Raw genomic sequence first — 13,339 nt, 5'->3', positions numbered from 1 at the left:
TCCTTAGGGAGGCTGAAGAAAAAGCTAGTTTTCACGTGCTTTTAAGAAGTTCACAAAAGGGGCAAGCCAGGCACAGGTCACACAGCCTTCTGAACCACAACACGTATTTACTTACAGCCAGCAAAAGGGAGAAGATATGAGGAAGTCTATCTGTTCTAACTGTAAAAGTAAAGTGCTCTCTCTTTCTTTCTCCCTCTCTCACACACACGCTGCTCTGTCAGGCTGGATTGATCACTTTTGGAGGAAACGTGACTCACTGCAAGGTTAGCACAACCCAACTACAGTCTTGTTGGAACAGAGACAGGAAGAGTTGCCTCATGCATTATGTCCAGATTACAAGTTTTCCCTAGTACAAATGCAAGTTAGTAGATTCTATCTCACTCTGCTAGGTTGGAGTCTTTTAAGCAGGGGGAAGTAAAGGACAGCGTGCACAGATACCAGAAAGATCAGTACACAATCAAGCTGAACAGATATAAATCATTACCCTTGTTCCTTTCTTTGCGAAAGGGCTTTCTAAACTTGTCTGAGTGACAGTGCTGCCAAGGTGGGAGCAAAAATAAGCAGAGTCTACCTGGTTAACGTTGCAAGATAATTTACTACTGAAATGCACAGAACACAGAAAACTGCATTAAATTTAGATGTCATCTACCTGTCCAACATCCAGGATTATTTTTCAAGTTTTGAACATAAAAATATTTAAGAACTTACATTTCCAAGTCTTTATAGCTTATTTTATCTGCATCTCAGAGCCTTACGTTGAAACCTTGATCTGGCCCAGCCCTTGTCACATGTCAAACAATGTATCTAGTAAAACTTCATTGGAATAGTCTGATAATCCCTTTCACCACAGCAAACTTTATGGATTGGCAGATTCTTTTAAGCCAGTTTTTGAGCTTTGAAAAATATTAGTGCACTTGCACACATTCACAGCGCCTGTTAAAGAACAGCCTTATTCAGAATCATATCAGAGTTGCAGCTTTCGCATGTAATCCCATTCCTAAACAATGTCATGTCTGCCTGCTTCAGTAACATGCTCGTACAGCTTCATACTTCTGTTACCATGGAGAAACAAAACAGCTCACAGCTCTGTGGCACATCAAGACATAACTTACCCTAAAGCATTCAAACCTGTACATAAAGGTTCAAGTACATCAACTAAAAATAACACCAGCCTGAAAAGTGGTGGTTTTGTTGCTTCTAAAGCTGCTAACTCTTTATTAAACCACAAATAAGGATGAACTTTCTTTTAATGCAGATTAATCCATACGGTAGTAGCAAAGGTATCATCTAATGACAATTACACTGTCAAACAGTGAGCCAAGCGTAGCAGTATCATGTTTTCTGACTAGAGTTTGTTGCTACCCATCATTATAAAAGTAAGAAATCTCAGCTGATCTTTCAGACGCCAGATGATTTAGTTGTGGTAAGAAGAGCAAAATACAGAGCTAAGCACATAAGGTTTTCAGTTTTGTGTACTTTATGACTACCTCACAATCTAAAATACATTTTTTTTTCCCTATTTGAATATCTTTCCAACACATCTACCTCTGGGAGAACCTGTAAGACATTCCTAGAGCTCAGAGAGGACATGTGGGCTAAGAAGTTTGTTTCTTCCCTACCCAAAGTTAGAGGAGTAAAAAAGTTAAGGGGTTACCATCTCCCCATTATTGGGCCCTCTCTCATTTCAGAGTAGATCCTTTAACTCAGCATTTCCCAAATCATTCAGATACCACCTACATCAACAATTAGTGTTTCATGTTGCAAATTCCTGAAACAAAGTTCTAAAGGAAAGCACTGCTACATATATGATAGCTAGCCGCATGAAAAACTGTAACATTAATGCTGATAGCCACAAATAACCCTCCATGTGAGGAATTGGTCTCAAAATCTAAAAATCAAATTGTTCCTTTATTTAAGAGAAAAACAACATGTGACATCCACCCATAAATAACAGATACAATTCTGTGCTCTTCATTTATTCATCACAAAGCATCTTCTTTATAACTGTGTTACCTCCTAAGCTTGGAGGGCTAGAAGGTTTTTTTTCTCCAAATAATTTTCCTGCTCTCAAGTTCAATTTGAGATGCTCATCCTACAGCTCTGTCCTTTAACAGACCAGTTATTCTAATTTCTCTAGCTTTTGTTTGTACTTCTTCAGATATTAATTAGATGGTCTCCTATGCCCCTTCCCAGCGTTCATTCCGTAATTTACCCTTAGTCCTTCAAAATCCCTCTTCTCCCATTTGCTAAGAGCACAGACAAAGGGATGGCAGTCTTCCCAAGGAGTGACAAAAAGAAGAGCAGGCTTTCAAATAGGATCTGACAGTCTTGGGATTCCCACCCATCTGGACTTTTCTACACTTGATTTGAAGAATGCCTCACACAGGACCTATTCCTTGCTGAGAGAAGCTTTGTGTTCTGAGGGATACCTACCACAGCTGTACCAGCTGCAGTGAGGGCCAGTATGTCAACTTCAGGCTGGTCCTACATTGGAGATAATTTCCCACGCAAGACTACATTGTACAAATCACACTGCTCTTCAAATAACAATAATTCCCTGTCAGTGAGAGAGCCATTTGTACCTTTCCTTGCATCTTCAGTATTGCAGGAAGACTCACACATTTTTCATTGCCTTGCTATGTCTCTTTCAGCCTTGCTTTGTCCTTCTCTGGTTGTTCTTCTTGTGCTTTACCCTACTTCTGACCATCATGATATGCTCCTGGTCTCTTCTGTATGTCCTCAGCCCATCTACCCTCAATTAACACTGCCTTCAGAGTTCTGCATTCAACACACCATTACTTTAAAGCAGAATATCATTCTCAAAATACTTTGCTGCCTTTTATGATAGCAGGGAGCATGTGGAGCAAGTCTTTCTTTCTCCCTTTTAATCTCCTCTCATGAAATCCTCATTAATCATTATTACAGCCAGCCATAAATTCAGACTTTTTAAAGCACTAATTTGTCACAAGCAGGGTTGCATGATAAAGAATCAGTTCTGATGATTCCTCAGCCATAAAATCCTAGGCTCTATTTATATAGATACATATCTATAGACACTACCAGGAGGACAGGAGCCTGCTTTGAGAAATACCACTATATACTTGTCCTTTTCTCCTTTTCCTTTGACATTCACTACCACTGTCAGAATCAGGATGCTGAACTAGACGGGACTCACCTTGTACTGTCATCTCTTATCTCTTTATGATATTTTAATACCCAATGATGTCCAAGTCTTCTTGGAAACAAAAAGGCCATTTGCCATAATGAGACCTTTTAATTGCACTAGATTCTTCCTTCATACCTAAGGACGTATAGTGCTCAATTACAACTCGGGCTAGCAGCATTCAAGGGACTCAAATTGAAGCTTCTGGCATTGGCTTGGTTAGCCATTTCCTCCTTGGTAGCATCTCTCTTATTNCTGCATAATGCTCCCCTTCTGCCACAATACTCTTTGGGCCTCCAGGTAGTTTCTCAGTCAAGGTTCAATTCACAACTACTTTTTCAGATCCTAAGCTGAGATAGGCTTAATTGAAGGTCTGTTTGTGTGACACTCCAGCAGTCCCACCCAGCAGAACGAGAAGGTGCAAAACTGTGCTGGGACCACCAGTTACCCCTCAATCTGTCCAGATATTGGCTGTCTATTCTCATCCTTGGCAGCATGAAAGAGCAAAAACATGTTACATAGGAGTTAATTCATAAGGTACTCGACTCAGAAAAAGACACCTATGGGTTTTTAAGGGTCTGCTTGTAACCTGCCACACATATTTACTGCGATGGAGCTATAAATTTAGAATCACAGAACCATAGAATCACTCAAGTTGGAAAAGACCTTAAAGATCATCAAGTCCAACCATGGAAATATTAGATCAACTAAGCCACTCTGAACAGAGATCAGACAGTGAAACAGGAGGTAGTTGAGGTCAGCTCCACTGTACCTTCCTGCTCACATACCTGAAGAAATGAATGGTCAGTGTACATAACTAAAACTGCAGGATCTCAGGAGCAACCACCCTAAGCGGGACAATTTTAGCTGGCAGTCAATAGACCATGTCTTGCCTAATGCCACTTTTCTGTTCAACCTATTTTTCAAACAGGAAAAACAACTTACACTGAACATTCCAGTGACTTTCTTATTGGGTTTTCCTTCCTTTCCTCTCTATATCCCTCACGTTATGCATGCTCTACAGTAGAAACACTGTGCTCTTCACATCTAGTGATTTTTTCCTCTTTTAATGTGTCTTTCTCCTTCCCCAAAAGAGGAACCAGCCAAATACCTTTTGTGGTACCTGAGCCCTTTAAGATGTCAGGCTATCTATACTATTTGCAACATAAATCTATCTATCTGTCTATCTATGGTGTGTTGGAAATAGAATATATATATATATATATATGTGTGTTAATTATTATTATTTTTAAACAGATGCTGCTAAACAAACCCACTTGAAAACCCTAAAGCTTAGAAGAATATTGTGTGCTGACAAAGGATACTACTATGGTCCAGCCACATACATTAAATCTGCAACAGGCAAAGAACAGTAAGCAACCTGTTTTTGAATATTCATTAACCCACGTTAACAGACTTTCAGTGTCCCAGCAACAGGAAGCTCTGTTTTCTTCTTCCTGAAGCTGTTGATCTCTTTGCTTTTAAGTCGTACAGCCTCAGGAGACACATGGGCAGACAGAGGCAGTTCCCCCAGACTTTTCCCCAGGGGTGTTTCCTACATAGGAAACTTGCCTGGCTGGGCGAGGGGGGGAAGGGGTAGAAATAAGTAAATAGATGCTAGGGAAAGTTTCTCCTCTCCAGGCACTCATCTGGCATTCCTGCAAGGCTGATGTTACAGAGTTCTGAGGTTCACCGAAGTAAAAAAACACCAGAAATCAACTGAGAAAGCACAGAACTGCCTTCCCCCAGTGCCTTGGCTTCATATCTTTACACTCATACCTTTGGAAGCAGCATCCTGAAGCCTGGCTGCTTGTCTGTTATAGCCCAGAAACCAGCCTGCTCAAAAGAATTGGAAAGAACACTCAAGCGTAATTGGTGAAAGATGAAAGCAACCTTCCCCTTTCCACCCTCTCATCTTCCATCACAAATATATTGATTCGGAAAACAAAACAAACATCACATTATTTATTAGCATGCAGCATACAAGCATCACTGTATTATCTTTAAGGCAAAAAGTATGAGGAAGATATTAGAATTTGTTTTTTGAAAGGATTAGCTCAGTTTACCTCATTGAAAAACACTACCTGGAAAGAAATGCCAGTTTGGATCAGGACAACTTTTCACAGACTGCTCTCTAACTTAGCACTGCTAGAGCAAACCCATCCTGCTTCCCTTTATTTTCAAGATAAGGAAAAATGGCATTACTCTATGTAACAGACTTGCAGCAACAGAAATTCTTTTGCCCAAACGATAACAGTGCTTGCTAGCGAACACCCCCAGGATATTCCTAGGAGGGCACCCAGTCCCCATTGAGCCTCATCAGACTGAGGAGCACCCCCCACCCACAGAAAGAAGGAAGGCACTGTCCTGACCTTGCTGCTCCTCAGCCATAGCCTGCAGCAGCCCTGAGCAGCACTCCACACCTTAGAGAACAGCCCTGTCCCGGGGAGTTATAGCCCATGGCCAGGTGGCCGCTCAGCAGCTGCTTTAAAGGAGCAGAGCTGCAAAGGGAAAAGAAGGGGATCTTAATGGTTTTGTGTTGTTTTTTTTTTTAATTATTTTTTTTATTTTTCCATTTGTTTGTTTCTTTGTTCTCAGTAAAGTAGCTGATCCAATAGTTAACAAGCACCTGAACTCTCCAGTTAAAATTTTCTGAAGTCAATCGATAAAGCAAAGCAGCTTTTTTTTTAATAGCATCAGGCCAACATCCTTTGTGCAGCACCCCGAATTGCCACCATTTACAATTCAAGGCTTTCTATCATGCAGCTTTTCCTATGTCCTGGGACCCCTGTGACTGCTGAGTTCATCAGAGGGTCAGGGCCTAAATGAGATTCTGGACTGAGTTGTTTTTTGTATGAAAGAGAACAGAACTGCCTGGCAATTGCTCTGTGAGACACAGCATCTGTGCTTGGTCCTGCTGTCCTCCCCTTTCCCGCCCCCCCACTCACCAACAGCCAAAATTAACACAAAACCAAGTAAATACCAAACAAGGTGAGCACATCATGCTGGTCACTGGGAGGAATTGCCGTAGCAATCCTATTAGCATAGTGAGGACAGTGTTTCTGCAATAAAATAAGAGCTGGTTGCTAAGTGACAACAACGTGCTTGTCTATCCTAACATATACAAACTCAAAACTTAAAACTGAAAGGAAAAATAGAAAGGGAAAAAGCACATACGCAGCTCTTGCACCTTCAGAACAAAAACAAAGCTGGACGTCCACAAATAATATACATATATTTTTAATTGCCATTGTGTTTCATATAGAAAAGTCAGCCAGTTTAGCTATAGACAGCACTGTGAAATTCTAATATACTGACACACAAAAAAGGCGGTTAAAAGCAATACATAGAAAACCCACATGAAAGTCTTGAAAAAGAAGCAATTACACAAGGAAATGATTAATGTTATAACTGATCCGCTTTAAATGATATGAATGCCCAGTGTTCAGATGGCAAGTCTTTAGATGAATGTTTAAAATCAACTGTTTCCCCTAATCCTCTATTTCTCTCACGGCAGGGAGAAGCCGGACTCATCACAAAAGCCAACAGGTTTTTTAACTCCATAGTAACCAGCCCTAGCGATCCCTGTCCAAATTCCTGGGCTAGACAATACCACTGCTTGTGCTTAATGCCATGCTTCAGCAACCAGGAATAAATCAGGAACCAGCTTTAGGAAATCTGGTCTATTGCTTATTTGAACTGCCCTTATTATGAGGAGATGTTTCTGTTGGCATTTACTTTCATTGTTCTTTTGTTCTTTTACTTTCCTTTCCACCCTCTCCCCACTCCCTATATTTTTTTTCACTCTTCTTGTTTACTGCTTATAACTTTCTCTATATTCTCTCCCCCATTTGTATTTCAAATACTTTCATATACTTCAAGTTTGTAATAATTCTACAGAGTTTCACTCTGCTGAAATACTTGGCTCAAACCTGACATACACGGTGGATTAGAGTGTGACAGCCCACTTGAGTGAAGTGAGTTGTAGATCTCAGTCTTCTTCCAAGTTAACAAGGGCTGCTTTGGAGAACGATACTCCACATAACTCCCAAATGGACAGCCAGAGCGTAAAGAGAAAGTGGATCCTAATTCTCTTTCCACTTTTTTTTTTTTTTTTTTTAAATTTTTTTTTTTTTGAGGGGGAGGGAGAGGCTGTAAACAAGTAACATCCACAGAAGACAATTTGGATACACAGAGATGAAAACTATATAACGCTGAAATCACAGCATCATAGAACCACAGAACCATAGGAGCCTTGGGTTGGGAGTGACCTTAAAGATCATCTAGCTCCACATTCGTAATTATAAACTATTTTCTTTTTTTTACAGTCTGATGTTTTCTCTGAATTGGAAATCACATTTGATTTCTGTCTTCTTTTCCACTTTTTTTTCTTCCCTTTTCTAAGTCCTTACTGTGGCTGCATCTGCTGAAACTGGGGGTGGAGAGAGGGAGAAGTGTGATTTACACTGGTGGAGCTTGCTGCTGAATTCACTGGCGTTACTTCTGTGAGGTAGAGCTAAGCTTACATATATACCTCATGGCTAGGACTGAGTATGACTATATGTCCCAAGACTGGGATTTTTCCATTAGCCATTTGGGTCTGCTGATATTTTCTATCACTCTTCAGGTGTTTTGTTTTGTTCTTTTTTTTTTCCTTTCTAATTTTCCATAACATAAAGCTCCTTTTTTTATATGATGCTAACAAATACAACTTTTCTATCTAATTATCTATATTCAGTTTTTCTATCATCCTTTTGGTTTCTGCTGCTTTTCTCTTCAAGCATTTGACTGCTTTCTCACTTCTGTTCTTCATTTTTGTTCTATTTTGAAATCCTCTTGTGTAGGTTTCATTCTAATTCTTCTTTTAACAGTTAACTCACAGATCTTTTCCCAGTGCATGTCATCTGTCTTTCTCAACAGGTAACATATATTCTCTCTCTCTGGCTTCCAGATATTAGCACATTCATTCTTGATTTTCAAGTGACAATAGAACTGATTAATTTCATGCAATTATTTGTAATCACCAAGTTGACAAAAAGGAGCCTTACAAGCAAGGATTGTCTCTGAAAACTCACGCTTAAGATATAATTATCTCTTATCTGCTGCAATCTATCAGATTATTGAAGGATGTTGTTGGGAGGATGGAGAACATATGGAGATAACTGTCATAAAAACAGAACGCTTCTTCCCGAAATCAAGAGCCATAGGATTGCTGTTGGTGGCATTGGTTCTTTCATAACCAGTCATGTCTTATGCAGATCGAAATGCCAGACTTGGGGCTTTGAGTGATCTGCGAGTTTACAGAGAATAGTGTTTGGCTTTTTATTTCTTTCTTTTGTTTCCTTTTCCCACTGCAACTTTGATCTTACTGAAGATCACCCCTGCTGAGAAAAATGAGATGAGTATTTACTTCTTCTGAAGTCTGGAATCAGAGATTCTTTTCTGTGTTTCTCATTTCTCAAGTCTGTGGGGAAGACAGTAGCTCTAGGCTGATAACTTTATGCATTCATATTTTATGACAATGAATGTATGTTGTAAAGGGAATAAAAACAGAGCTCTAAAAACCAGCTTCTTCCTTCCACCGTTGAAACAAAGTAATGCCACAAAAACAGAAAACCTCCTGTTGACCTGTCTGGGACTGTACTATTTACTGAAGAAGTCATCAGTCACTCTGGAAAGCAGATCACTGAAAACATGCTGAACATTTTGGCTGCTAGAGTTGTTTAGGAGAACAAGAGATTCTCAGACTCCTCAAATTTTAGATCAGAAGAATTATGTGGATCTCCATGGCTACAAGATCAGTACCAGAGCATGCTGGGAGGCTTCTGATAGCCATTTTGGAAACTTTCATATATAAATTCCATAGCCATACAGGTTTGCCTGTGAGACCCAGGCTGTGTATATGTGACCATCGGTCAAAAGGGAGGACATGTTACTGCATCACCTTGTTCTTTCACCTTGTTGAACTTGCTGGTGGCAGAGTTAAACATCATCAAGGTGGCCCATTAGTGTCTTGTGACCTGGCAATCATGGCCTTGTCTATGTCTTTGTGCAATATGGACTAATAGCATGCAACTGTTTAACTATGGGGAAGTGGAGAAGTGGTGATACCATCAAAGGGCAGGCACCAAGGATGTGTCTGCTTTCATGGTTGTATTTGAATCTGTGCAGAAGCACAGAGGACACAAAATGATAACCTCTTCAAAAGGCTCAACAGTTGGGTGCATCATCTGCCCTAGATGCCACATTTCTCACATAAGCCTCAGTTTGTGCTGTGCTCTACATTTTCTTGTTTCTGTGGCTACAAATTAACCTCAGTTTCACTTATTGAATAATTAATTTTATTTCTCTTTTCAGTTGTGTACCTTCAAAGTGTCTTGGATGTTCCACACTATGCCTAAAGAGACATACTACTTTCAAAGAGGGTGGAGAGAGAGGTACAAATGCTAACAAATGCTACATATTATACAATATACAGTGCTAACACTACTTATCTAGCCCACATGCAACAGTAATATATATATATTTTAAGGTAAGAAATGTAATTTTTTTGAGGTTTGATCTTAGTCCTGCAAATAATTAGAGATGAAAAGTCACTTACATGTGTTAGTGTTAGAAAAACAGGGGTTAAAAGACTTACCTAGGGTCACAGATGAGGTCTAGTAACAGAGACAGCACTTAATAATTTAACTGACAAATTCTGTCTAGCTCAGCTACAGTAGTACAAGACCTTATTGTCCCAGCAGCTGCAGTACTTGAGAAGTGACAAAATGGGATGTGTGATCACTCCTGAGTCACAGTTTTGTTTATCAGTCTAAGGGATCAACTGTACTGTGCTTTGCAAAACAGCCAGGGTAAAGTGAAAGAAGGCAGAAGGACGTGTACCCAGGGCATCCACAGCCATTCCTACCTGATTCTTCTAATACAGAGGGAGAGAGCTGTGGGAAGTAAGGTTACCAAGCATTGCTTCAAGTCCTATAATGGCCAAGCCCCGGAGCATAGTAGAGTGCACAGTCCAAAGCAGGTGATGCCTCCGCTTGCCCTAGCACTGTGCCACTGAAAGTTCCTGGCCAACCCTAAGCATTTGTTATTTCTCTCTGCTTGAGCTACTGTGCCTAAGCGGCTCAGTAGACAAAGGCTTTTAATTTCTAGATTAATGATATATCTAAATAGCTACAATGACTAGAATAAAAAGTGGAAGAACAGTTTTCCTGTTCCCTAGGATGAAGAATACAGCAAAATGTCAACTCTTCCTGGTAAAATTGGCTGAACTTCAGCTTTTGACGGTACTGCAGTCTATTGTGGTATGACTATTTTACATTCATAGCCAGCATGCAAAGTCTCGAAGCACAGATTAGGTTTTCATTAATATAGTTATATATCTTTTGGCCACAGCACATCAAACCCCTGTTACTCACAAGGGAATCAAATAGGAGTTCAATTTCTTTCTTATTCTAAAGGTAGAGATAATATTAATTAGAAGTGTCTTAGTTCTGCTCTGTTTTTTCCCTCCCGTAATGCAGGAACAAAGTGTATTTTTATTTTGAACTGACTTTTATCTAACAACTGTAAATCTATACAGAAAAGTATACAAAACATATTCAGTGCAATAGGTAGTTCTAGTTAGGTTGGAGTTAACATCATTTAAATGTGGAAATGAAGTTAATCTCTGCAAAGTTAAGGCTTATTTTTAAGTAATAAGAAAATGTCAGGAATCTGGAACAATTGAGCTAACCATTCAATTAGCCCTCTGAATTAAAAAACAAAGAGACAACTGCTGAGATGAATGAGCACTGAGATGATGCTTATTCTATGAAATTAGCCTTAATCCTGTGCCATTTGTGTTGGTGGAGATGAATAAATGGTGAAGCAAATTAAACACAATCCCACAGACCTCAGCCTTATTCCCACTGAAATTCTGAAGCTGGAATGAGCAGGTAGAGGGGCAGACTTGTGAAGTGAAATCCTAAACACATCAAGTTACTGTCGCTTGTTGTGATTCTCTCCCTACTGTGGACTTAAAAGAATAATGCTGCATCAGTTCTCAATACGTTATCTTCACAAACAGATGGTCTAGATTTTATTTTTTAATGAAAACTTGCATTCTGAAGAAAACAGAAAAAATTGAACAGAGATATTTGAAGAAAATTGATAGGCCTTCTTATATTCATTTGGATTTTGATTACTACTAACCTAGTGAGTATAGCAATATCTCCCTGCCTGAATAATCTTAATAATAGATCTAAAATACAAGTAGTTCTACTACTTATACAGTTGGAAGACTTTGCTGAGTATTACAATCATGTTTCATCTCAATCAAGTGCCGTGTGTGATCATTTAGATGTGTAACCTAAGTTCTTTCTCTGTAAGATGGGTTGTGGATGATGGCTTTGCAAAACATATATCGGGACTATTTACACAAGCCATAGCCTTTACATCCTGAAATTGAATGTTATCACGTAACAAATAATAGAACAAGAACTTTTCAAAAAGACTGTATTCAAGGTATTGATAACGCAATCATAACTCCAGTGTTCAATATGCTCATTCGATTATGGTTGTCCAAACCTGTGATGTTCTTTTTCTCATGTATTTCTTCTTTTTACATAGCTTCTAGAAGACTGGATTACTAGATGGCCTCCCTTAGATATTACATTATAATCAAAGAATGTCTTTCTTCTGTAAGAACACAAAACCAAACCTCCTGGGTCAGATCAAAGGACCTTATCTTTGAGTATTTCTCTATATAGTGATCAAGGCAAATGGCTAACTTGAATAATCTTTCTCAGCCTCCTATGAATGGCTCACAGCCATCCTGAGCTACGGGTAGGAATATATTCCCATATATTCATATATTCTTTTTTTTTTTTTTTTTTTTTAATTCCTAGTAAAGTTAATTTATTGATTTAATAGTATTTTATCTAAGGATTTTTTTATCCTATTTATTTATTTATTTTGTAGGGCACTGAAACGTGAAGGAGTCTGTCAAAAGAAACAAAGACCTGGAAAATATCAGTGTTTGTCTTCATCTGGGGCTGCCAATGCCCTCACTTTTATCTCCCACAGTTACTGACAAAATCTTGTTGCTTTGAAAGTCATATCTCCCAGCTGCTGGCTGGCACCTTCACGGCTCCAGGGGAATGCAGGTGTCTTGCAAGGTCTTCAGTAGAGGAAGATGGTTTTCTTCACCAGGATAAGACTCTTGAACTTGTCTCAGTGTTCAGTGGCAAGCCACTGATGAACATGGAGCGTGGGGAGAAGTACTCATGGCAACCTGGGTTGCTAGGCAGATGGATTATTGTGTTTTGTTCCTGCCACAGTGTTCTCAGAGATCCTGGCTTCATTTCTAGATAGAATCAATGGTAATAAAGTCTGAAGGTTAAAATATATGAATCTCTAGGGCCAGTTCTGCTCTTGGGTGAGATGGGGAACAGCAACCTTGCACTTGCATATAAAAGTGAGTTTTTTCCTGCTGCAGCTCCTCGGGCATAGTCCCGGGGGCTAAGCACTGTCAGTAGTTCCTTGCCATTGAGGAGTATTGCTGAAAAATGCATGTTCAGCCACTTTTCCCCAAATGCAACTTTCCAAAAACTGGACAGGAGCATCTAATGATCCACAGGATCACAGCTATATGTAAACAGCAAGTGGTACTTGCCAGGACAGTTGATGATGCCATCCATTGGAATGAAAATGATTTCAGATGCTGCCACTGCAAGCATATTTTGAACCTATATTTCCCTTCCTTCCAAGTTTTACTTACAGACTTAGCAAAAAATGGAGTTTACCACCTCTAAAACAACAATTTACCCTTGCTGCCTTTGTCTCTATTTCTCTCTCACTTCTAATTGCGTGATTCAACTTCCTGCTTGTGCCAGTCCAGATGCTTGACACACCCTATGCCAAATTTCTTAACATGGCAGAAGCCTATTCAATTTTTGATGGATTGTTCTTCTGCTACTTCAGTGACTCATATCTACTCTCAAGGAATGGCACAGCCAGCATGAGGTAGGAGGTTGCGTAGCCAGCAGTAAAGATAGAAGAACAAAAACTGAAGAAAGAGCTGGATCCTCCCCCTTTTCAGCATCAATGAACTCTCCATGTCCCATGGAATTGTATCTTCTGATCAGATTTTTGGCAAACCTTTGGGCAAAGAAGACAGAAGAGAAACTGCAAGGA

The 13,339-nt window shown here is 39.6% G+C and overlaps 1 long non-coding RNA gene across 1 annotated transcript; it reads left to right on the top strand.

Moving 5' to 3' along the window:
• Window positions 1-9,612: 9,612 nt before the first annotated feature.
• On the top strand, window positions 9,613-12,550 carry LOC116653266. The gene is made up of 2 exons (XR_004306835.1): window positions 9,613-9,695; window positions 12,125-12,550. It is a non-coding gene; the product is annotated as an uncharacterized LOC116653266 (long non-coding RNA).
• The last annotated feature ends 789 nt before the right edge of the window (window positions 12,551-13,339 follow it).

The sequence above is a fragment of the Coturnix japonica genome, chromosome 3 (genome assembly GCF_001577835.2).
Source record: "Coturnix japonica isolate 7356 chromosome 3, Coturnix japonica 2.1, whole genome shotgun sequence".
Lineage (NCBI taxonomy): Eukaryota > Metazoa > Chordata > Aves > Galliformes > Phasianidae > Coturnix > Coturnix japonica.
Note: the sequence above shows the minus strand (reverse complement) of the source record. Positions and strands in the feature narration are given on the sequence as shown.